At 45.1% G+C, this 23,163-nt stretch overlaps 4 non-coding genes across 4 annotated transcripts; all 4 read right to left on the reverse strand.

Moving 5' to 3' along the window:
* Window positions 1–1,235: 1,235 nt before the first annotated feature.
* Window positions 1,236–1,308, reverse strand: trnar-ccu (transfer RNA arginine (anticodon CCU)). The gene has a single exon. It is a non-coding gene; the product is annotated as a tRNA-Arg (tRNA).
* A 12,002-nt stretch (window positions 1,309–13,310) lies between these two features.
* On the reverse strand, window positions 13,311–13,384 carry trnal-aag (transfer RNA leucine (anticodon AAG)). Its single transcript has one exon. It is a non-coding gene; the product is annotated as a tRNA-Leu (tRNA).
* Window positions 13,385–13,941: 557 nt separating this feature from the next.
* Window positions 13,942–14,012, reverse strand: trnag-acc (transfer RNA glycine (anticodon ACC)). The gene has a single exon. It is a non-coding gene; the product is annotated as a tRNA-Gly (tRNA).
* A 2,727-nt stretch (window positions 14,013–16,739) lies between these two features.
* On the reverse strand, window positions 16,740–16,812 carry trnar-ccu (transfer RNA arginine (anticodon CCU)). Its single transcript has one exon. It is a non-coding gene; the product is annotated as a tRNA-Arg (tRNA).
* Between the last annotated feature and the right edge of the window lie 6,351 nt (window positions 16,813–23,163).

The raw sequence follows: 23,163 nt of genomic DNA on the forward strand, positions 1-23,163 counted from the left end.
ACAAAACAGAGAGGTCAACCGTGTCAAAGGCAGCTCTAAGATCTAGAAGCACAAGCACTGTTGCATTCCCCGCATCAGTAGCTAAGAGAATATCATTTACGACTCTTGTTAATGCAGTTTCAGAAACCAGACTGAAATTTCTCAAGTATATTATTTGAATCCAGATACGATTGACGTTGGGCAACAACTATTCTCCCAAGACTTTTAGATTGAAATGGGACCTTTGAGACAGGCCTGTAGTTGTTAAGAACTTGTGGATCCAAATTTGACTTCTTAAGGAGCGGTCTAACAACCACTACCTTAAATTGATCAGGTACAACGCCTGACGCAAGCGATGCATTCATCATGCTAATTATAGGTCCTGCCAGTCCTTCGAGGGAATCTTTGACTAGCTGAGTGGGGATGGGATCTAGCGAACAGGTGGTTGACTTTGTCTTACGTCTGTGTTCATGAGTCCACCATAAGAAGAAATCTGAACAGGAGTGGTGATCATGCGAGGTCACCATGGAGGAAACCACTGCTCTCCCCCCCAAAAAAACCACCACTGCCCCTCTCAAGTTTGCTAAAGACCACATGGATGTTCCACAGCAACTCCTGGAACAATGTTCTGTGGACAGACGTGACAAAAGTTGAAAGTTAAAGGAGTACATCAACAACAGAGTGGCTGAAACAGAAGAAATTCCGTATTTTGGGATGGCCAAGTAAGAGTCCTGACCCCAATCCCATTGAAGTACTGTGGCGTGATCTGAAGCAGGCCGTTCAGTGCAAGACATCCCAAAAATATACATGAACTGAAACAGTTTTTCATAGAGGAATAGGCCAAAATACCTCCTAACCGCTGCTCAGGTCTGACCAGCCGCTACAGAAAGTGGGGGTTGAGGTTTTTGTCATAAAGGAGGTTCCACTAGCTCCTTAATATAAGGGTTCACGTACTTTTTCCATCAATGACCTTGATTGTTTAAACCATTTGGTCAATAAAGAAACAGCAATGTCAAATGTTGGGCGTGTGTTGTTTGTTAAATCACACTCTCTTTATTAATTATTATGACTTAGATAAAGATAAGATCACATGTTAGGAGCCATTCATGCAGAAATCCACATCATTCCGAAGGGCTGTTTACAAAAGTTTTTCTCCCAACTGTATGTGAGAGAAAAGCAGAGACGCTCACTGAGTAAGGTGGGGTTGTAGCTTTGCAAATCACAAGGACATTTGTATGCTCAAAATGGGACAGGAGCACCCCAGATGGGACTCGAACCCACAATCCCTGGCTTAGGAGGCCAGTGCCTTATCCATTAGGCCACTGGGGCACACTGGGGAAAGTTAGGCAGCAGAAGGTTTACTGTGACCTGAGAAGGACCGGCATCCAATCACGGTGGTACACACACACACACGCTCTCACTCATCTGAGCTACACGGCTACCAAGATGATCTCAGGTGCGCCGAGCTGGTACGGAACATATTGAACTGATCGACGGCGAATTGTCTCTCAGACAGGCTTTTCACCTCTAAGCTCCCTGACTGACAGTGATCAGCTAGGTAGTGAAACAGTCAGCTGCTTCTAAGCCTTAAACAGCTGCATCGCGGCGCTTCCACAGAGAGATGATTTGAAAGCCAAACATCGCCCATTGGGAACACCTTACTATCACTAGTTTAAGAGACTCTTAAGGTCTTGCAGAGGTGCCTGTCTAATAGCATGCGCTTTGCAAGCTATAGGTGTTTAGGCTGAGGCAGAATGCCTGTTAACAAAATGTTTTTCTAAAGGGGCCTCGCACTCTTTTCCAAGCAATGGTCACCATCCCCACCGAGTGTCACAATGTGGTCATGTCCTAGGACATCACCTGTTAGTCTCCATTTGTCTGCCACCAACACTTTAGGTTACGGGGTCACAACCGCACCCCGGAGACCAGAGGAGCCGTTGGCGTTCTGGCGGCGCAGATTGGGCTGAAGGTGGGGCGCTTGAATCTCGCTGTTGGAGGCCGTCTGAAACTGACCCAAGCCTTTCCCTTGAATTAAATGTAAATAAGAAATGAACCCCAGATGCACATGGAATCAATCACGTGTTTCCTTTGAGCCGTTTCAGAGACTGCTCCAGAGTTTACCTTGCACAGATGCGCAAAGATTAATGATGGGGGTGCACGCTTCCAGGCGTCTTACAACTGTAGGGACTGATTAGAGACAATTCGTAGCTTGTGCTCATTTCCCTCTATTCCCCGTGTTGCAGTGGTAGGATGACGTAAATTCCTGCTTCGACACATAACGGGATTATAATCAAGTGCAGGAGCTGAGGGCTTTAGTTTTGTTTCGTTTTCCATGGCGTTCGTAAGCGCGCAAATCAAAGGCAAATTCCTGCGTCTAACACGAATGTAAATGCTTTTGAAAGTGCAGTGTGGTGCAGCTTGTAAAATCCTTGTCCACATTTGTGGTTTGTTGATGTTTGTTCTGTCTGCCAAAGTTGCATTTTGACATCCGGACGGGGGGACTTTAACATTTGAAGCCACCTCGCAGTCCGTGTTTGATTATAGGAGGAATGCGGCGGCGGCGGGCTCGCTTTTGTCGTGGTCGAGAGGTTAAGGCGATGGGCTCGAAATGCGTTGGCGACTCCCCGCGCAGGTTCGAAACCTGCCGACTCCGGCGTCTGCCGTACGTCGCCTTGTGTCTGCGCGGCAGAGGCGAAGTGCTGCTTCTCCTTTCCCGGTACTATAAAAACGCTAAATCGCTTGGACCCGCTGCCATGGAAAGCAAGACTTCAGATAACCACACATTTTGCGTTCGCACCTCTGGTGCTCTACTTATGCCTTTGAAAACCTAATGAATAAAGCTGAAAGAACCGACACGGTATGTAGGTGCTCGTAAAGCACGCAGTAAAGAACTGTTAACAGCAAGGGTTTCAGTGGGTTAACTGAGGAGAAGGCGTGATCACTAATTGTTGACTTTTTATTTGGTGTTAGAAACACTCTTACTGTGCATGACGTGCAACAAATGTAGCCACAGAAATTGCATCACGCTTTCATGTATGCTATTGCAGACCCCAACGTTGCCTAGATAGAAAACCGAAATAGCCGTGGGTTTGCTTGCTGGTCTGAAGGATCTCTCTTCGAATCTCTATCATTTGTCAATGGAAGTAAAAGGCGTTGCAATCTCATACGTTCAGAATCAAACCCGCAGCTGTTGTTCGACTTTATTTCTTGACTAATTACAACTGAGTGTCGCATGAGCAGTTACGTAAACTTGTCTGGTATATTTGAACACAAATGCCGTTCTTCAATTAAAACTAACAGTACATTGTCAGGGACATTCAGTTCTATACAAACAAGAGACAGACAAGAGAATATTTCTACCTTTCATGTGGACTACGTGTTGACTTACTGATCGGAATAATTGAAAAGTTCGGGTCCATAGCGGATGCAGTGCGTGCTAATTAAAACAGCAACGCTAAGCTCTCAGCACCGTACTGAGCCCAGGTGTTTTTCTAAAGCTGTCAGGTGCAGTTCATTTACATGAAGGAAATCTCTTACTGGGTACAATTACAATGCAGTAAGTAGCACAGACTACTTAGGGAGCAGCCCGATGCGTTTAAAAATGACCCGAGCCAGGTAGGAGTCGAACCTACAATCTCCTGAGTCGTAATCAAACGCGTTATTCATTGCGCCACTGGCCTTGGTGTGACGCTGCTGGACTGTAACCCAGTGAGCTCAGCCCTGCAACTAGTAAAATATTACCCCCGGTCCATTCTTTTCCAAAAGTGAGAAACACCTGTTTTCTACATGTTGTCTGTTTTAAAACCATATCTCTTTAAACCAAACCAAGAGTTTGTCTTTTGCACTGATATTCTGATTCATTTCGATTTCAAAGAAAAAAAACATTACCTTCCAAAGCATCATAAAATTGTCCCTTCTTCCAGACTCTACTTCTCTCTTGTAGCAGTACAGCAGACCTTTCCAGGTGAGCAGATCATAGAGTCCGAAATGAGCTTCCTCCATCAAGCAAAGTACCTGAACATGACTCTATCTTCATAAAAGCGCCCCTGTAATAAAGAAATTAAATCCGAAATCAAGAGGGCAGTTGCCTACTGAAATACAAGAAGTCATCAATTTTAACCTAGCAACACATTAAAGGCTACATCTATACAAGTACGATTCTAAAAATGCTCACCAGATTACGTTTTAAGAAGGACCTGCGCCTCAGGTTCCGCCGAGATCTTAACTCGGATGGCAGGATTCAGAGTCCGGAGTGCGGACTGATGGCGCACGGAGGGTCCATGTACTGTGGATCTCTCAGTGATCTTCCGCGTATTCAAACCGCCAGCGTGTGATTCCCCTGTCCCCGTGACCTCATTGCTCTGCTCTCTCCTCTGTGCAGCCGAGCCCGACTCACGGTAAAGTGAAAAAAAATATGCCCTCAACGTGAGATTTAGTCTGGAGCGAGGATAGATGTTACCTTTTTATCATTGAACAGGATGTATGTGATGTGGCGACTAGGTTCAATTTTGTATCCTCTTTAAAAGATTAAGGACTGGGGTGAGCGTGATTTACCACCCTTTCAGCTAAGAACCCGACGTGCGCACCGTTTAAGCTGCATAAACTCGGTCGTTTAACTCTTCTCCATTAGTAGGGTTAAGGTTAAAGAAAAAAACATTGCTGACTTTTTTTATTTGCCAGCCGCTAGCGCTGATTAGCAAGGTTTGTATTTCATGTTTTGCAAGTTGCATCCATTTTAAGAAAAACAAGTCCCGTTAAAGACAGGAAATGAATACTTGCATTTAATTAAGTCTAGCCGTAGGCGGTTGTCCATAATGACCAGTACTGTTCGAGAAGACAGAACAAAGAAGGCATCGCTGGGATTCAGACCCAGGATCTCCTGTTTACTAGACAGGCGCTTTAACCAACTAAGCCACGGCGCCCCGGGAGTGTTGCCCTTTTGCAGCCACTTGGACACACCTTTAGAAAAACATTTTGTTAACAGGCATTCTGCCTCAGCCTAAACACCTATAGCTTGCAAAGCGCATGCTATTAGACAGGCACCTCTGCAAGACCTTAAGAGTCTCTTTAACTAGTGATAGTAAGGTGTTCCCAATGGGCGATGTTCGGCTTTCAAATCATCTCTCTGTGGAAGCGCCGAGATGCAGCTGTTTAAGGCTTAGAAGCAGCTGACTGTTTCACTACCTAGCTGATCACTGTCAGTCAGGGAGCTTAGAGGTGAAAAGCCTGTCTGAGAGACAATTCGCCGTCGATCAGTTCAATATGTTCCGTACCAGCTCGGCGCACCCGAGATCATCTTGGTAGCCATGTAGCTCATATGAGTGAGAGCGTGTGTGTGTACCACTGTGGTTGGATGCCGGCCCTTCTCAGGTCACAGTAAACCTTCTGCTCAAAAAAAGTGAGGTAAAACCTCACTCTGCACAGTAAAACCTCAAAAAAAAAGTGAGGTTTTATTTAATCTCTGACCAAGGGAAACGTTTCATTTTTTCAAAGAAATGTTTGTTAAAAAGTAAAGTCATAGTTCGATGGGATTCAATCATAGACCGTGTGATATGGAAGTCAGGAACCTAACCCACAGCACCACCAGCACAGTCATATGCTGAGTGCTGAAAAAGCACTACAGAAACATTATCGACAGACAATGTACAGCGTGTACTATTCTTGTGTTGCGGTACATGAATATAATTATATCGTTATTAATTTCTAATTTATAACTTTATTAACTTTATAAATTTATTAACGTTATTAATTAATTTCACGACGCACAGACAGGGCGCGGGGAGCCACCGCCTGCAAACACAGCTCCAGGCAGGACTCCACTCCACAGGAGCCGCAGAGCAGAGGAGATGGGGGCAGCTTAGCTCCTGTGCAGAGACCTGAGCTGCTGTTGCTGCAGACACTGTCTTTTCTGCACTCGGGGTAGGAGTGAATGTTGAGTTGCCCTTAGAAATGAAGCAGAGCACTTCAACGGCACGGGTGTGTGTGTGTGCGCCCTGGTGATTCTGGGAGACAGATCGAACCTGGGCTAAAAGAGAGGGGGCTTAGCCGTCTTCCATTTGCTAGTTTAAAGTTGTACAACCCATTTGTATCTGCTAGGCGGCGCAGTCGCCGTGCACAAAGAACGCTTTGAAAAGCGTCAAAGGCAAGTCATTCTGAGTTGGTCGTTTGTGTTTTCCGTTCAGACGCGAAATGCTGAAATGATCTCTCGGCTCCTCGGTTGTCATTTCTGCTCCGTAAAGGAATCACAGCACCCGTCGGCTTCCAGCACGGTGGGTCGGGACACGATGCCGGGGGTCGGAGAGAGCGATGTCTTCCTCGTTAGTATAGGACCTGTCACCTGTCCCCACCTGTCACGCGGGAGACCGGGGTACATCAGGACGCGCATTGAAGTGAAAGCAGGATGCGCTGCGACATGCACTGTGCAGATCCCGCCACACTAAGAGGTGAGTGGGTCTGTTCGATCACAGCGCTAGGCGAATCCCCAATCCCCTTTTGTGCGTGGCGACAAAAGAAGTCTGTTTCCGCCCGGCTTTGAACCGGGGACCTTTCGCGTGTGAGGCGAACGTGATAACCACTACATTACGGAAACGGTGGTAAGATGTGCCCAGCGGCCCAGCGCTGAGCTTCGCCATTGCGATTCAGCTGCTTCCAGTGCCTTTATTGGAGTGTGCTGATGGACCGTGCTCTCTCTCCAGAGACCAGCACGCCTGTCATGGACGGAGCAGGAAAGGCGCCGCCACATTCTACAGCCCTCTCCACGCAATCGACGAAATCGGGCTACTGAAGTGGAGAAAATCGCCTCTCCAGAAAGTGCAAATATCATCTTGGAGAGTATAAATCCTATTGCCGAAGGTCAGCCCTGTCTACCAGAGTGACCCTCCCACCTCCTGCAGCGATGGTCAGCTCGTCTCACACGCGAGAAGTTTTGGCTGGAAACAAGCGCCCCCTCTTCTCGCACAGTTTGCACGTTCGAGAAGGATCTTCTTCACATTCGCCCATGCAGTTCCCAGTCTTGTGGACGAGGACAAAAAGAGCACACAAGGGCTCATCCAGGAGTTGAACCCAGGACCTCCCACACCCTAAGCGAGAATCATACCCCTAAACCAATGAGCCACGGCAGCACTTTCCATTTTATTCTGTCAGCGAGCTTGAGGACGGGGGAGAGGCGTCATTCGCTCGTCCAGTCAGACCTTCATCAATAAGTCAAGAAAGCCGCAATTACACGACTGCCTTGCAGACGAAGGGCAGTGAACTGCACCCGGTAAGAGGGGAACAAGCGGCACTAGGCGACACCGAGGCATGAGCCCCAGCGAGGGGGGTTAGCTTGCATGGTACAGCGCTCGCTTTGCATGCGAGAGATAACGGGATCATTTACCACGTCCTCCAGGTGTGTGCTTAGAGCTTGATGTGCCGAAAGGTGTCCTTTAGCCTGTGGTCACGCCTTGCATGGAGAGCGTCATGCAGCTGTCAATCATTTTGCAGCCACGCCCCCTCTTCATCTTCTCTCTGCCTTGAGCGTCTCCGCCACTCTCTCTTGACATTTCATGTCAGCATGTCAGAAGTCCGAGTGACGTTTTTAATGGCTGAGTGAGGGCACGATGCTGAAGCAGAGAGGCCACTTCAGCCAGAGAGACTTGTGCTAGGTGAGATCTGAAAAACGGACTCGCAACAGAAACAGACCAAAAAAGTATCGGTGAGATCAAAAGGCAAATGCAACATCCAGCAGAGGGCGTCTAAAGATTAGGGAACGGGCGACTGAAATCCATATGAGGCAAACTTTCCAGCTGTGTACTGCAGCTGGCCTCGTTGGCGTAGTTGGTAGCGCGTCAGTCTCATCGTCTGAAGGTCCTGAGTTTGATCCTCACACGGGGCAGGGCTGCTTCCTCTCTTGCTCTTTTCAAACACTTGCGGCAACTGTTCGCTCATAACCACGTCTGGAATGCGTGACCTTTACACGGGGGAGAAGCAACGCCGCATCCCTTTTCTAAAGAACATTCACATTCAGAAATAAGTCAAGAAATTTGCCATTACTTTAGCTCGCGCTGCTGTCAGCCTGCCCATGTTGCCAAAGAAAGATTCACTCGGCGTCAACATGACAGAACAGCGATCACTTGAAAACACTGTTCCACACTCCGTAAGCAAGAACTTCAGTGTTTGCAGTCACCCGATATGCCGATAGTCAAAGGAGCACAAAACATGAAGCGTCAAAAGACAAGATGAGTTGATGGAAAGAGCCTTGAATTGATGAGCACAAAAGTTCAGCTCGTACAATAGGCAACGAAGGTCCCGGCGTCATCATCGCACTTGAAAGGACTGCCTTGCAGACTAAGGGCAGTGGGAGGTTGCTGTTTTCAGATGGAGGCATTGGGATGGTGGGCCGAGATCTATTCTTCTTAAGGAATTCTTCATCGTGAAAGATCGGTCCACAGGTCATCCAAAGAACTTACAAATTTTTTGGACTCAGGGAATCACGTGCTTCCGGAAGGGAGTGAAGTGATCAAACACATGACATGCCCCCTTGATCTCACATGCACAATTCTGCTGCAACATGCACAGCTACCATCCACACCAGGCAGTGGGGCTTCAGCAGAATTTGCTACGCCACCTGCAATTACATATCCAGCTGCACACATATACATGGCCCCTCTGTCCTTTTCAGGATCTCAAAAAAAAGCATAGCGTGGTTTTCCTGTAACCTGATTGACCGCATCTCCCTCAGAATGTGCCCCGTTGCATTCATTGCTGAAGCAGGACGGAGGCTAACGGACATGCCAGAACAGTTAGGCTCAGCGATCTCTCCAAAATATTGTGGTTGTAGTGGAAGAAATATGGTTTAAATTGTACCTTGGTATTTCAAACTCTCTCTAGAATGTTATCCTTTTCTATTTTATTTTGACAGGAACTGGCTAATGACACTAGATGAAAAGAGAAGAAAGAAATCACAACGTTTCGGCCGTGGAGCCTTCTTCAGGTGTGAGGGCTCCACGGCTGAAATGTTGTGTTTTCTTTCTTCTCTTTTAAGCATGGAATAGACCTATTACTTGTTCCTTTGCAGCCTACGCATGCTGACACAGCTCCCCACCTGAACTGCTAATGATGCCTGGTAGTTTGTGGTACTTGGGTATTGTCTTATGTTTGCTCAAACTGCATATGTGTGATTGCATATTTTTGGGTATTTTCACATGTCAATATTTAATTCACTGACATTCCTGTATGCTTGGAAGAAAGGTAGATTGGATTTGGCACAGGACGCCTGCCCATATTAGTTGATCATTGTTGGGCTGGAAAAACAATGATAAAAAGTGTATGAAAAAAGCTCTCTCCAATATTTCCCTTCTCTTCGCCATGGTTACACTGCCTGTTCTTTCTGTCTTTTGTCCTTCTACAAAGATTCCAGGGCTCTTTTTCCACCATAATATCAGAAGCCAAAAAATAACCATCTAATGTGTAAACAGCATTTGTAATGTTGGTAGCTGGAAGAGGTTAAGTATGTTTGCAAGACCTAGTTGATTACACCACAGACTTACTTTGTTGTTGTCAGTTTTTTTTTCTCTTTTAAAGGCTGTAGGTGGGGTGTGATGGACTGTACCACTATCATAGAAGATTTTTTCAGGACACATCCCAGTTCCATAGTAGAATTTATCAATAGTAGAATTCCATAGGACATTATTTACCAACATATTACCCAGTGTGAGACTCTGCCAGTAAACCTCAGAGCATTGAGTTCTCCACTGATAAAGATGGCTGTCTGAAGTCATGAAATCCACTGCTGGAATGCTTGAGAGACTGTAATTGAATCTTGGCTGGAATTAGGCTTTCTATTAGTGTTGATTTTTGGGAATTATGTGGTAAAAAGGGAAAACTCCTTTACTTTAGTCACTTTGAATGTTCAAATGTACAGAACCTGCAAAACTAAGCAATGAAAAAAATCCATCAGCACTCTCATGATAGCATAACTCATAGTCTCTGCTGTTGTGTAACAATACACACTTTCAATTTTCTTATCGCCTGTCTCCAGAGAGAATGTTGTTAGTGCTGATGACCTTGAATTAGACCTTGTTGACTCTGTAAAACAATCTTCCTCTGCTTAGATTTTCACTCAGATTGATTTTGTTCTCAGATTATTCCTGGCAGGACTGAGTTTCTAAGACATGAAAAGTGAAAGAAAAAGTACAGAAGATCAGCCCTTGAATATACAACATTGTGCAGTGAGATTGTTAAATGTATTAGCTGCTATCCCGTGCTAGAGCCTGTCGTGGTAAGCAGTGGATGACAGGATCTAGCATAGATACTAATGAAACACTGTTAATGAAAGATAAAACACTTGAGTCTTATTTTAGTTTTCCATTTCCCTTTCATTTGTGATGTACTGTACAACAGGCCACAGAACATGCACAAAAACAGATATGCACACATTCACACCAGGCAATGACAGTCTGCCCAGTCAGAATCTGAGCTGAGGTATCAGAATTCTGAATTCCCTGAATTCTGTCATGGATCATCCACAATAAGGGCAATGTTTGAACACGAGGATCCCCAGGAGAGAGCCTAGTAACATAAATCTTGGAGCAAAAGCAGATGATTATCTTCATAGTTTGTGTGGTTGAGCCAAAGTTGAGCATGAGGATATGTGAGTCACCATTCTTAGAAATGGATCCAACTTCAGACAGGCGTCAAAAGTAAGAGTATACAGTGCTGGGGCAATGACACTTCAATGATCAGAAGGATAACAAGAGTTTTAATGCATTGAAATTGATTTTCTGGTGATGCACACTGTCATGGAACTATTAATTTTTAAGGATCACTTACTGACGTCAGACAGCTGCCAATTCTCCAGACTGGAAGGATGAACAGTTTATCCCCCTAGGTACCATATTTCCATATTTCGAAGCATTGGAATAATACATGTCATACAGCAACATAAAAACAGGAAGACAAGTATCACAGCCCCTATAATCGGTGTTAGTAACTTAAAAGAAAAACATTCCCCCTGGCCCAAACAGTGATTCTAACCAGGAGAGAAAAGCAGGTGTATCTTTTATGCCTCTCTGTTTATTCACATTGTCTTTTAGTTCTTTCAAATGCTGAATAGCGAGCGTAAGATTTCCGTAATCATCGTCATTAGCTGGAATATATGTACAACAGGAGTCTCCTACTAAAGCATAGACTCCTCCAGATGCTGCATTTTGAAGGTCCAGCACGAACCTGTTCTGAAGTGCCATTAATCTAACTCCCCTTAATTCTTGTTTGATAGCGTCTAAGCCTTCTAACGTGATATTAATAAAAGAGTACATTTCATAAAAAGTCGCATGGGTGAGGCTGTAGAATGAGGCATTAAAGCACATATATAACAAGATGCATTAAATTTCTTTAACTTTACAGTATGATTTATAAATTTATACCACAAATTACTCATATCCCCCTCATTATCAGTTTCATTCAGCCAGTTTGTATACAAAGAGGCTTCATGTTTAGATTCTTCCTCTTTTGGGGTGGTGACAGGCTTCTACATAAAAAGGAAAAGGGCTGTGCACATCAGTCCCAAGCAGGTTATCCCCATCTGTCCTTGTGGAGACATCACTCCTGCGCTTTGCTCAGTTCGTTTGTGACCTTTTTACAGTGGGAAGCATGAATCCAGGGCACCATTTCTGTGACCTTCACAGCAGTGGGAGTGGTCAGCAGCACCTGGTACAGCCCCCTCCACCTGAGTGAACACCATTTCTTTTTCCTGAAGTCTTTCACCAGAATCCAGTCTCCTTATTCACTCATTAGTTCTTACAGCACAGGTAAATCCCTGTGGGCTGGAGCCCAGCATAATCTTAGGCTTTTTTGGTCAACTTTGGTCAACAGATTGGTCAACAACTGGGTAATAACTCTTAGAAAAATCTACACATTGTTCCCCTGCCTCAGCTGTGGCGTTTTGCAGAACAATTCTAGCTGAAGTTGTAAAATTTCTCTTTGTTCCGTTCCTGCAAAACATCTTATTATGAACAAACAAACCACAAAAATCATTTGCATCTAGGGGAATCACTCCCAAGGGTAACCCCCCTTAAAACTATATTGTTCTACCCATCAGGTTCTGCCACTAGATAAGAGAACCTTTCCCATGAAATCATTTTTTGACCTTCATGATCCCTTCAGGGCGTACAATTAGCACAGAAGCAGCAGCTTTAGTCCACATGTTTTTCAAACAGGATATTAACGATATGATCATAACGAATAATACCAGACCCACAAATATGTATTGAACCAGAGACCCTCTCCATGTTCCTAACACAGACTGTAGCCATGCACCAATGCCCCAATCATCTGGATTGCAGGATTTACGAAGAAAATTATTTTCGCAGTAATTAATTTATTATATTTACTATATTTATTATACACGTGTAAATTAATTACTGCGAAAATAATTTACTTCGTACACTGTGCAGAGAGCCGTATACTCCTAGTTGCGGCACACACGATACGTACAGTAAAAAGCCTCAGGCACTGTGTTAGATGTGTTTTCGACGTTATATATGCGTTTATTAATGTCGTCAATTTTACGGTTGCAATTTGACGTTGATTATACGTCGAGGCGACGTATATATACGTATAGCCGTATTTTCGCCGTGAATATACGTATATTTGACGAATCAATGTCCTCTTGGTAAACTCTTGAGCAAACTCTGAACCAGCTCTAAGGAAACTAATCCGATTAGACGTTACTTTGACTCATCTTTTTACGCTCAGTGCTGGATTGCTCAAACTCCAGCTAGGGTTAGGGTTAGCATTCCCACGCTACTTAGACACTTTGTTTACGCTCAGTGCTGGATTTTGGGAACTTCAGGACGAGTGGGAATTTTCTCCTATCTGTCCATTCTGTTTTGTTTTAGAGACTCTTGGCTGCCTATGTTGTACAGTGCAGCGTGAAGGAAACATTTTCCAAAACTGTGTCAGCTTAAAAGTTGTAAGAAAACCCCTCCAGCTGCTTTAACTCTCTTCATTTTTGTAATTTAATGTGACACTCGATGTATAACTGGAGCCTCACATATGCAAATGGTGAGGCTCCAGTTCGACACCACTTTACAGTATATGACAAAAGCATGGCAGACTGTGCCATGACCGGCAGATAACTTCCGCTTATTTTTACCATATTAAACATTGGAAATCCAACCACTTACATTTGTGACACTTGATTTTGGCTCCACCTAAGACACTCTTAAATCTTCAAACACTTTTCTCTTCTCCTGCAACACTCGTCTGTCGGCACTATGTGGCAGCGTTGCATGACAACCCCTCTCACCACGGAAAGGAACCTAACAGCTTTGGTAAGAGAGGAGAAAAGAACCTGGCCCGTACGGGGATCGAACCCGTGACCTTGGCATTCTTAGCACCACGCTCTAACCAACTGAGCTAACTGGCCTCACGACAGTGGTCCTCTCTGTGCTGCAAAAAATCGAACTCAGGGAATTTCTTTTGCCCTCCTTTGAATAGAAAGCCGTGTAATTCAGTGTACGGGCTTTCTCGTGCAGTTTCATGGTTCTTGTAACCCAAATCCTACACTGGCCTGAAGTGTCCCCCCATTTCACAGCATTTTTCAGCTGATTTAAAAAGTACCTAAAGGAGAAGCATTTTTGAAGACCATCAATTACCAAGAGCTTTTGTCAAAGGTTTTGGTGGTCATTTTTAATGACCACAGAGCACTATGACCTCGGTTTTACATCTCATCCGAAAGACAACGCCCTTTTACAACACAGCGTCGCCGTCACTATGCTGGGGCATTGGGACCCGCACAGACCTCAGGGTGAGCGCCCCCCCGCCGGCACCATTAACACCGCTTCCAGCTGGAAGCTTTGTTTTTCCCTGTAGCTTACCCTCATCCGGGTACTGACCTGGCTCACACCTGCTTAGTTTCAGTGGGTTTTCAGTTGCGAGTTGCAAGGGGATGCAAGTGATGGAGCCACTCGCTGCAAAAGCCACTGCATTGGCCGGGAATCAAACCCAAGCCTCCCGCGTGGTAGGCAAGAATTCTACCACTGAACCACCAACGCTCAGTGTCTGGGCCTTCAAAAAAGACGCTTTTTTGGTGCTCTGTGCAAAAAGCGTCGACATGCTTCCAGCTGCAAAATGCCATTTGCGGACACTGAAGAATTTATTTCCAAGGCAGCGGGTACAAGCGATTGGGCGTTTTAAAACCACCAGGAACAGCAAAGAGGCGCGCTTCTTTGATTGCGCCGGAACACACCAACTGGAGGCGGACAACGTAGTCGGCAGGATTCGAACCTGCGCAGGGAGACCCCAATGGATTTCTAGTCCATCGCCTTAAACACTCGGCCACGACTACAGCAAGCCCCACCACCGCTGCGTTCTTGCTACAATCTTACCTGGATCGCAAGGCGCCGGCGGAAGCCTATTTCAAAGTCGTTCTCCGTTTCAAAAAAACATTTCCAAAATACAAGCCTTGCAGACAGACATGCCTCAGAGGACTTAAGGGTGGCTTCATGTCGGAATGATAAAGTCTCCCCGTCCGGACATGAAAATGCCACTTTGTTACACACAAAAAAAGAATCAACAACAGAGAAATGTCCACAAGCATTTGAAAAGCCGCACCACGCCGCACTTGAAATAGCTCTTACATTAGTGGTAGACGCAGGAATCGCCTTTTTATTTACGCTCTTACCCACGCGATGGAAAGCAAAACAAAGCAAAGCAGAGCAAAACAAAACGAACAAACGAAAACCCTCACGTCCCGCACTTGCATATAACGCTGTTACGTGCCCAAGTGGTATTGTACGTCATCCTAGCACTGCACGCCGGGGCGTATGGTATATGGGAACGAGCACACGCCACGAATCGTCTCGAATCACTCCCTACAGCTGTAAGGTGCCTTGAAGCGTGCACCCCCAACATTCTTCTTTGCGCATCTGTGAAAGGTAAACTCTTGAGCAAACTCTGAACCAGCTCTAAGGAAACTAATCCGATTAGATGTTACTTTGACTCATCATTTAAGGGACCCTTGTTAATTGGAGAAATCAATGATTTCGAATGAATTCTGTATGCGTTAAAAGACAGCTATACACAGAAAACATGCAGGACACTGCTCATGATGTTTCCCGAGCCGAAACAGTGCGTTTTTCCAAGCCATCTGACCAAGCCTGCCCACTGAAAACTGCAGGAGATCGTGTAAAGACGTTCAAGTTTGTAACTACTGCACGCACAGGAAGCAGAATAAATTCCTCTATTCAAACTGTCAAAGGTTTGCTTTGCGAACGCTGCAGGACATCGCACAATCTCTTTTGAACAGGGACAAACGATTTCTTATGGGGCGCAGTAAGTACAGACGTTTAAAAAGCTCCACTCATGCCAATGATGCAGCATGAAGAAGCGCAACCTAAAGTTTGCATTCCTAGCACTGTTGCAACCTAGCACTGTTGTATTCCCCGCATCAGTAGCTAAGAGAATATAATTTACGACTCTTGTTAATGCAGTTTCAGAAACCAGACTGAAATTTCTCAAGTATATTATTTGAATCCATTTGATGTTGGGCAACAACTATTCTTTCAAGACTTTTAGATTGAAATGGGACCTTTGAGACAGGCCTGTAGTTGTTAAGAACTTGTGGATCCAAATTTGACTTCTTAAGGAGCGGTCTAAGAACCACTACCTTAAATTGATCATGTACGACGCCTGACGCAAGCGATGCATTCATCATACTAATTATAGGTCCTGCCAGTCCTTCGAGGGAATCTTTGACTAGCTGACTGGGGATGGGATCTAGGAAACAGGTGGTTTACTTTGTCTTACGTCTGTGTTCATGAGTCCACCATAAGAAGAAATCTGAACAGGAGTGGTGATCATGCGAGGTCACCACGGAGGAAACCACTGCTCTCCCCCCAAAAAAAACCACCACAGCCCCTCTCAAGTTTGCTAAAGACCACATGGATGTTCCACAGCAACTCCTGGAACAATGTTCTGTGGACAGACGTGACAAAAGTTGAACTTGTTGGTAAATGTGCACAGCGTTATGTTTGGAGATAACAAAACACCGCATACCAACTCCAAAACCTCATCCCACCTGGGAAGCATGGCGGAGGCATCGAGGGACCGATGAATTCCAAGATGTATCAGGAAATTCTACAGCAGAATGTCAGGGTGTCTGCCTGTGATCTAAAACTCAAAAGACGCTGGGTCTTACAACATGACAAAAACAAAGGAGTACATCAACAACAGAGTGGCTGAAACAGAAGAAATTCCGTATGTTGGGATGGCCAAGTAAGAGTCCTGACCCCAATCCCATTGAAGTGCTGTGGCGTGATCTGAAGCAGGCCATTCAGCGCAAGACATCCCAAAAATATACATAGGCCAAAATACCTCCTAACCGCTGCTCAGGTCTGACAAGCCGCTACAGAAAGTGGGGGTTGAGGTTTTTGTCATAAAGGAGGTTCCACTAGCTCCTTAATATAAGGGTTCACGTACTTTTTCCATCAATGACCTTGATTGTTTAAACCATTTGGTCAATAAAGAAACAGCAATGTCAAATGTTGGGCGTGTGTTGTTTGTTAAATCAGACTCTCTTTATTAATTATTATGACTTAGATAAAGATAAGATCACATGTTAGGAGCCATTCATGCAGAAATCCACATCATTCCAAAGGGCTGTTTACAAAAGTTTTTCTCCCAACTGTATGTGAGAGAAAAGCAGAGACGCTCACTGAGTAAGGTGGGGTTGCAGCTTTGCAAATCACAAGGACATTTGTACGCTCAAAATGGGACAGGAGCACCCCAGATGGGACTCAAACCCACAATCCCTGGCTTAGGAGGCCAGTGCCTTATCCATTAGGCCACTGGGGCACACTGGGTTGGGTCGATCACGCTGATGAAGAGCCAGTTTTTTTTTTCCTTTGCTTTTTCAAAGGGATCCACAAAATTAGGAAAGTTAGGCAGCAGAAGGTTTACTGTGACCTGAGAAGGACCGGCATCCAATCACGGTGGTACACACACACGCTCTCACTCATCTGAGCTACACGGCTACCAAGATGATCTCAGGTGCGCCGAGCTGGTACGGAACATATTGAACTGATCGACGGCGAATTGTCTCTCAGACAGGCTTTTCACCTCTGAGCTCCCTGACTGACAGTGATCAGTTAGGCAGTAAAACAGTCAGCTGCTTCTAAGCCTTAAACAGCTGCATCTCGGCGCTTCCACGGAGAGATGATTTGAAAGCCGAACATCGCCAATTGGGAACACCTTACTATCACTAGTTTAAGAGACTCTTAAGGTCTTGCAGAGGTGCCTGTCTAATAGCATGCGCTTTGCAAGCTATAGGTGTTTAGGCTGAGGCAGAATGTCTGTTAACAAAATGTTTTTCTAAAGGGGCCTCGCACTCTTTTCCAAGCAATGGTCACCATCCCCACAATGTAGTCATGTCCTAGGACGTCACCTTTTAGTCTCCATTTGTCTGCCACCAACATTTTAGGTTACGGGGTCACAACCGCACCCCGGAGAGCATAGGAACCGTTGGCGTTCTGGCTGCGCAGATTGGGCTGAAGGTGGGGCGCTTGAATCTCGCTGTTGGAGGCCGTCTGAAACTGACCCAAGCCTTTCCCTTGAATTAAATGTAAATAAGAAATGAACCCCAGATGCACATGGAATCAATCACGTGTTTCCTTTGAGCCGTTTCAAAGACTGCTCCAGAGTTTACCTTGCACAGATGCGCAAAGATTAATGATGGGGGTGCACGCTTCCAGGCGCCTTACAACTGTAGGGACTGATAAGAGACAATTCGTAGCGTGTACTCATTTCTCTCTATTCCCCGTGTTGCAGTGGTAGGATGACATAAATTCCTGCCTCGACACGTAACGGCATTATAATCAAGTGCAGGAGCTGAGGGCTTTAGTTTTGTTTCGTTTTCCATGGCGTTCGTAAGCGCGCAAATCAAAGGCAATTCCCGCGTCTAACACGAATGTAAATGCTTTTGAAAGTGCAGTGTGGTGCAGCTTGTAAAAACCTTTTGTGGTTTGTTGATGTTTTTTCTGTCTGCCAAAGTTGCATTTTGACATCCGGACTGGGGGACTTTATCATTTGAACGTGAAGCCAGCCTTAAACCCTCTGAGGCGTGTCTGTCTGCCGGCACGAATCTTGTGAAAGGTATTTTTTTTAACGGAGAGCGACTTTAAAAAGGTTTCCGCAGCCACCTCGCACTCCGTGTTAGATTATAGGAGGAATGCGGCGGCAGCAAACTCGCTTTTGTCGTGGCCGAGTGGTTAAGTGCGTTGGGGACTCCCCGCGCAAGTTCGGAACTTGCCGACTCCGGCGTCTGCCGCACGTCGCCTTGTGCCTGCGCGGCAAAGGCAAAGTGCCGTTTCTCCTTTCCCGGCACTATAAAAACGCTAAATCGCTTGGACCCGCTGCCATTGAAAGCAATTCTTCAGGTAACCACACATTTTGCGTTCGCACCTCTGGTGCTCTACTTATGCCTTTGAAAACCTAATGAATAAAGCTGAAAGAACCGACACGATATGTAGGTGCTCGTAAACCACGCAGTAAAGAACTGTTAACAGCAAGGGTTTCAGTGGGTTAACTGAGGAGAAGGCGTCATCGCTAATTGTTGACTTTTTATTTGGTGTTAGAAACACTCTTACTGTGCATGACGTGCAACAAATGTAGCCACAGAAATTGCATCACGCTTTCATGTATGCTATTGCAGACACCAACGTTGCCTAGATAGAAAACCGAAATAGCCGTGGGTTTGCTTGCTGGTCTGAAGGATCTCTCTTCGAATCTCTATCATTTGTCAATGTAAGTAAAATGCGCTGAAATCTCAAACGTTCAGATTCAAACCCGCAGCTGGTTTTCGACTTTATTTCTTGACTAATTACAACTGAGTGGCGCATGAGCAGTTAGGTAAACTTGTCTACCGGGGTAAAGTTAGCTCGAAGTTCGAAAACGATTTTGGCACGCCTGTAGCGCTTTCACGAAACCTCTTAGAGTTGCGAGAATGCTTGTTTTGTGTATAAAATACATTGTGGATGCTTTCTCAGCCTTTACTTTTTCGATTTTATGACATTTTTTTGACCATGCACGAATATTCTTTTGTCCATATCTTCGCAATGGAAGCACAGAACGCCGTCAAACCAAATGCATTTTAAAGACCACGACTTGTGGATATTTCCACAGCCTTTACATCAAACTATCAGTGAGCTAATTATCTTTTTTTAAACCTCCGGTTTTTCATCGATGCGTAATTACGCACGAACTGGAACCCGGGGGACCGCTGTGTGCACACGTTCACAACGCGAGAAATACTGTTCAATACGGCTTCATGCGAAAAACCCGTATATGACCATAGGAAGCAGAACAGCGCGGTCTCCCATTACCCAGACTGTAAGCACGGGAATAAAGCTTTGTTTGATTTCTGAAACCCTTCCTTTACGCCCTGTTTTCATTCAGGTAAGGGTCAACTATATTCACAATACTACTGACAGCAGGAAGATTAAAATATTCTTTTCTCAGCAGCTTATTAAAAACAGCTCCCATGATGTTCAAACCGATTTTTTACACAGAACACTGACACAGCTTTGCATTCTGAATCTCTTTTTGTCATGCTTTTATTTAATATGGCACAATGCACTGGGATAGGGGTATTCTGTTCACAAACCAATAGCATTTAAACCACAGCACCCACAATGCAGCAAGTGTTTTGCACACTAAGCAGGTCCTCTGACTTTTCCCAGCTTTGTTTTGGGTTGTGGAACCTTTCTTTATATTTTTTAGGATTTTCTGAAGATAACACTACAGGTAATACACTGGGATAGGTGGGTCATCTTCATGGCTCAATAGCATTTCAAATACAGCACCCACACTGTTGAAACCAAGTGTTTTACACACCAGACAGGCCCCCTAACTTTATATAACCTTGCTGTGGCTGTGGCCCCTTTCTTTAATTTTTTATGATTTTTTGAAGATAACACTACGGGTAATACACTGGGACAGGTGGGTCGTCTTCATGGCTCAATAGCATTTCAAATACAGCACCCACACTGCTGAAACCAAGTGTTTTACACACCAGACAGGCCCCCGGACCTCGTACAACCTTGCTGTGGCTGTGGCCCCTTTCTTTAATTTTTTATGATTTTCTGAAGATAACACTACAGGTAATACACTGGGATAGGTGGGTCGTCTTCATGGCTCAATAGCATTTCAAATACAGCACCCACACTGTTGAAACCAAGTGTTTTACACACCAGACAGGCCCCCTAACTTTATATAACCTTGCTGTGGCTGTGGCCCCTTTCTTTAATTTTTTATGATTTTTTGAAGATAACACTACGGGTAATACACTGGGACGGGTGGGTCGTCTTCATGGCTCAATAGCATTTCAAATACAGCACCCACACTGCTGAAACCAAGTGTTTTACACACCAGACAGGCCCCAGAACCTCGTACAACCTTGCTGTGGCTGTGGCCCCTTTCTTTATTTTTTTATGATTTTCTGAAGATAACACTACAGGTAACACAGTGCGATAGGTGGGTAGTCTTCATGGCTCAATAGCATTTCAAATACAACAACCACACTGCTGAAACCAAGTGTTTTACACACCACACAGGTCCCCTAACCTTATACAACCTTTCTGTGGTTGTGGCCCCTTTATTTATTTTTTTAATAAGAATTTTAGTTTTTCAATATGGCACCATTAGACAGGCGGTACATGGGGATTGGGGGGTGCTATTCATGAGTCAATAGCTCTTCAAGCACAACAGCCACAGTGCTGCAACCAGGTGTTTTACACCAGACATTTCCCCTAACCTTATACAACCTCGCTTTGAGTTGTGGAACATTTCTTTATTTTTTAATGTTTTTTTTGACTGTAATCAAGTGTTGTGCTCACTAGGCAGGCCTCCTGACCTTTCACAGTCATGCTTTGTTGTGTGCAACTTTAATTATCTTTTTAGGATTTTTTGAACATGGCAACTTCCACCAAGACGGGTGGGGGGTGTGGGGGTGCTCTTCAATAGCTTTTTCATCTATACACACAAACGGATGTAACCAAGACACTCAGAACCTGTCACGCAGGGGCTGACTGCTGAGGATAGGGATCCAATGCGGTGCCCTTGGTAGGGTTGGCCCAAGACGCAGGCGTAGTCGGAGTAAACAGGCAGGGGCCCGAGTCCGGGAAGGCGTAGAAGTTGCGTTGGTAGGCAGAGGCGTAAATGAAGAGACAGGCTGGGGTCAGGATCCGAGAAAGCGTAAAACAGGCGAAGGTACAAAATCGAGTGGCTAAAGCAGTTGTCGGAAAAGCGGGGTCGAGGTCCAGGGGAGAAGTCATAGTAAGGCAAAAGCGTAGTTAGTAGGTAAGCTCCGGGACAGAATCTCAATCGTGAGCAATGACCGGGGAACAGATGAGGGTTTAAGTAGAGGACTGATTGACATGTGCACGTTTGGTATGGGGAGAGCTCGAGGGAATGCGGGAGCGCTTGCCTGCGTGAGGGAGATTCATGACAGAACCAACAGAATCAACCTGAACTCATAGAAAAACAAGAATGCCCCCGAGACACCTGAATCCCCCTCCTGGACCACTCTGGTATCAACACCCCCAAACCCATCCATACCAGCTAACAAGATTCAGAATCGGTGCAACCCTCCAACCTGGACCAAGAGCAGGATGGGACAAGAACCTGCACCACACTACGTACACAGGTTTGTATTTTTGGCTGAAGATGAAAATGTCTAACATAGATTGTTTTGGTTCTAGCAAACAATAAAAATAGTTGTTAAAATCCAAACACACATAATGAGATCACTCTCTGTCAGTAACATTCTGGGTCTGGGCTCCTCTGTATTTGGGCTAAAGAGAGTTCAACAACATTTATTAAATGCACTGACATCATAATCTGACAAGATCCATTGTTTAGGGGAGACTTGACCACCCACTGTCCCCCTGGTATCGTGAAGCTCATTGTCCTTTAGCTTTCCAAAACCAGAATCACTTGGGACTCCGGGGGGATCGGTGTATGCAAAATATGAATTCCTTATGCAAGAAATTGTATATGGTCAATATAGCGATCATATCTTATCAGCAGATGGTAATCTCCAAGGAACAAGTAATAGGTTTATTCCACGCTGAAAAATGATCAAATGATTGATGAACCCAAGTGATTTGAAAGAAATGTTAAACAACTCAAAGCGAGGTTGTATAAGGTTAGGGGAGCTGTCTGGTGTGTAAAACACCTGGTTGCAGCACTGTGGCTGTTGTGCTTGAAGAGCTATTGACTCGTGAAGAGCACGATGTACTATCCCCATGTACCGCCTGTCTAATGGTGCCATATTGAAAAACTCATAAAAAAATAAAGAAAGGGGCCACAACCACAGCAAGGTTGTATAAGGTTCTGGGGGCTGTCTGGTGTGTAAAACACCTGGTTTCAGCAGTGTGGCTGTTGTATTTGAAATGCTATTGAGCCATGAAGACGACCCACCCGTCCCAGTGTATTACCTGTAGTGTTATCTTCAGAAAATCATTACAAAATAAAGAAAGGGGCCACAGCCACAGTAAGGTTGTATGAGGTTTGGGGGCCTGTCTGGTGTGTAAAACACTTGGTTTCAGCAGAGTGGGTGCTGTATTTGAAATGCAATTGAGCCATGAAGACGACCCACCCGTCCCAGTGTATTACCTGTAGTGTTATCTTCAGAAAATCATTACAAAATAAAGAAAGGGGCCACAGCCACAGTAAGGTTGTATGAGGTTTGGGGGCCTGTCTGGTGTGTAAAACACTTGGTTTCAGCAGAGTGGGTGCTGTATTTGAAATGCTATTGAGCCATGAAGACGACCCACCTGTCCCAGTGTATTACCTGTAGTGTTATCTTCAGAAAATCATAAAAAAATTAAAGAAAGGGGCCACAGCCACAGCAAGGTTGTATGAGGTTCGGGGGCCTGTCTGGTGTGTAAAACACTTGGTTTCAGCAGTGTGGGTGCTGTATTTGAAATGCTATTGAGCCATGAAGACAACCCACCCATCCCACCTGTAGTGTTATCTTCAGAAAATCATAAAAAAATAAAGGTTCCATAACCCAAAACAAAGCTGGGAATAGTCAGATGACCTGCTTAGTGTGCAAAACACTTACCTGCAGCATTGTGGGTGCTGTGGTTTAAATGCTATTGGTTTGTGAACCAGTGCATTGTGCCACATTAAATAAAAGCAAGAGAA

This window comes from Lepisosteus oculatus, unplaced genomic scaffold, assembly GCF_040954835.1.
Source record: "Lepisosteus oculatus isolate fLepOcu1 unplaced genomic scaffold, fLepOcu1.hap2 HAP2_SCAFFOLD_198, whole genome shotgun sequence".
In the NCBI taxonomy this organism is placed as follows: Eukaryota; Metazoa; Chordata; class Actinopteri; order Semionotiformes; family Lepisosteidae; genus Lepisosteus; species Lepisosteus oculatus.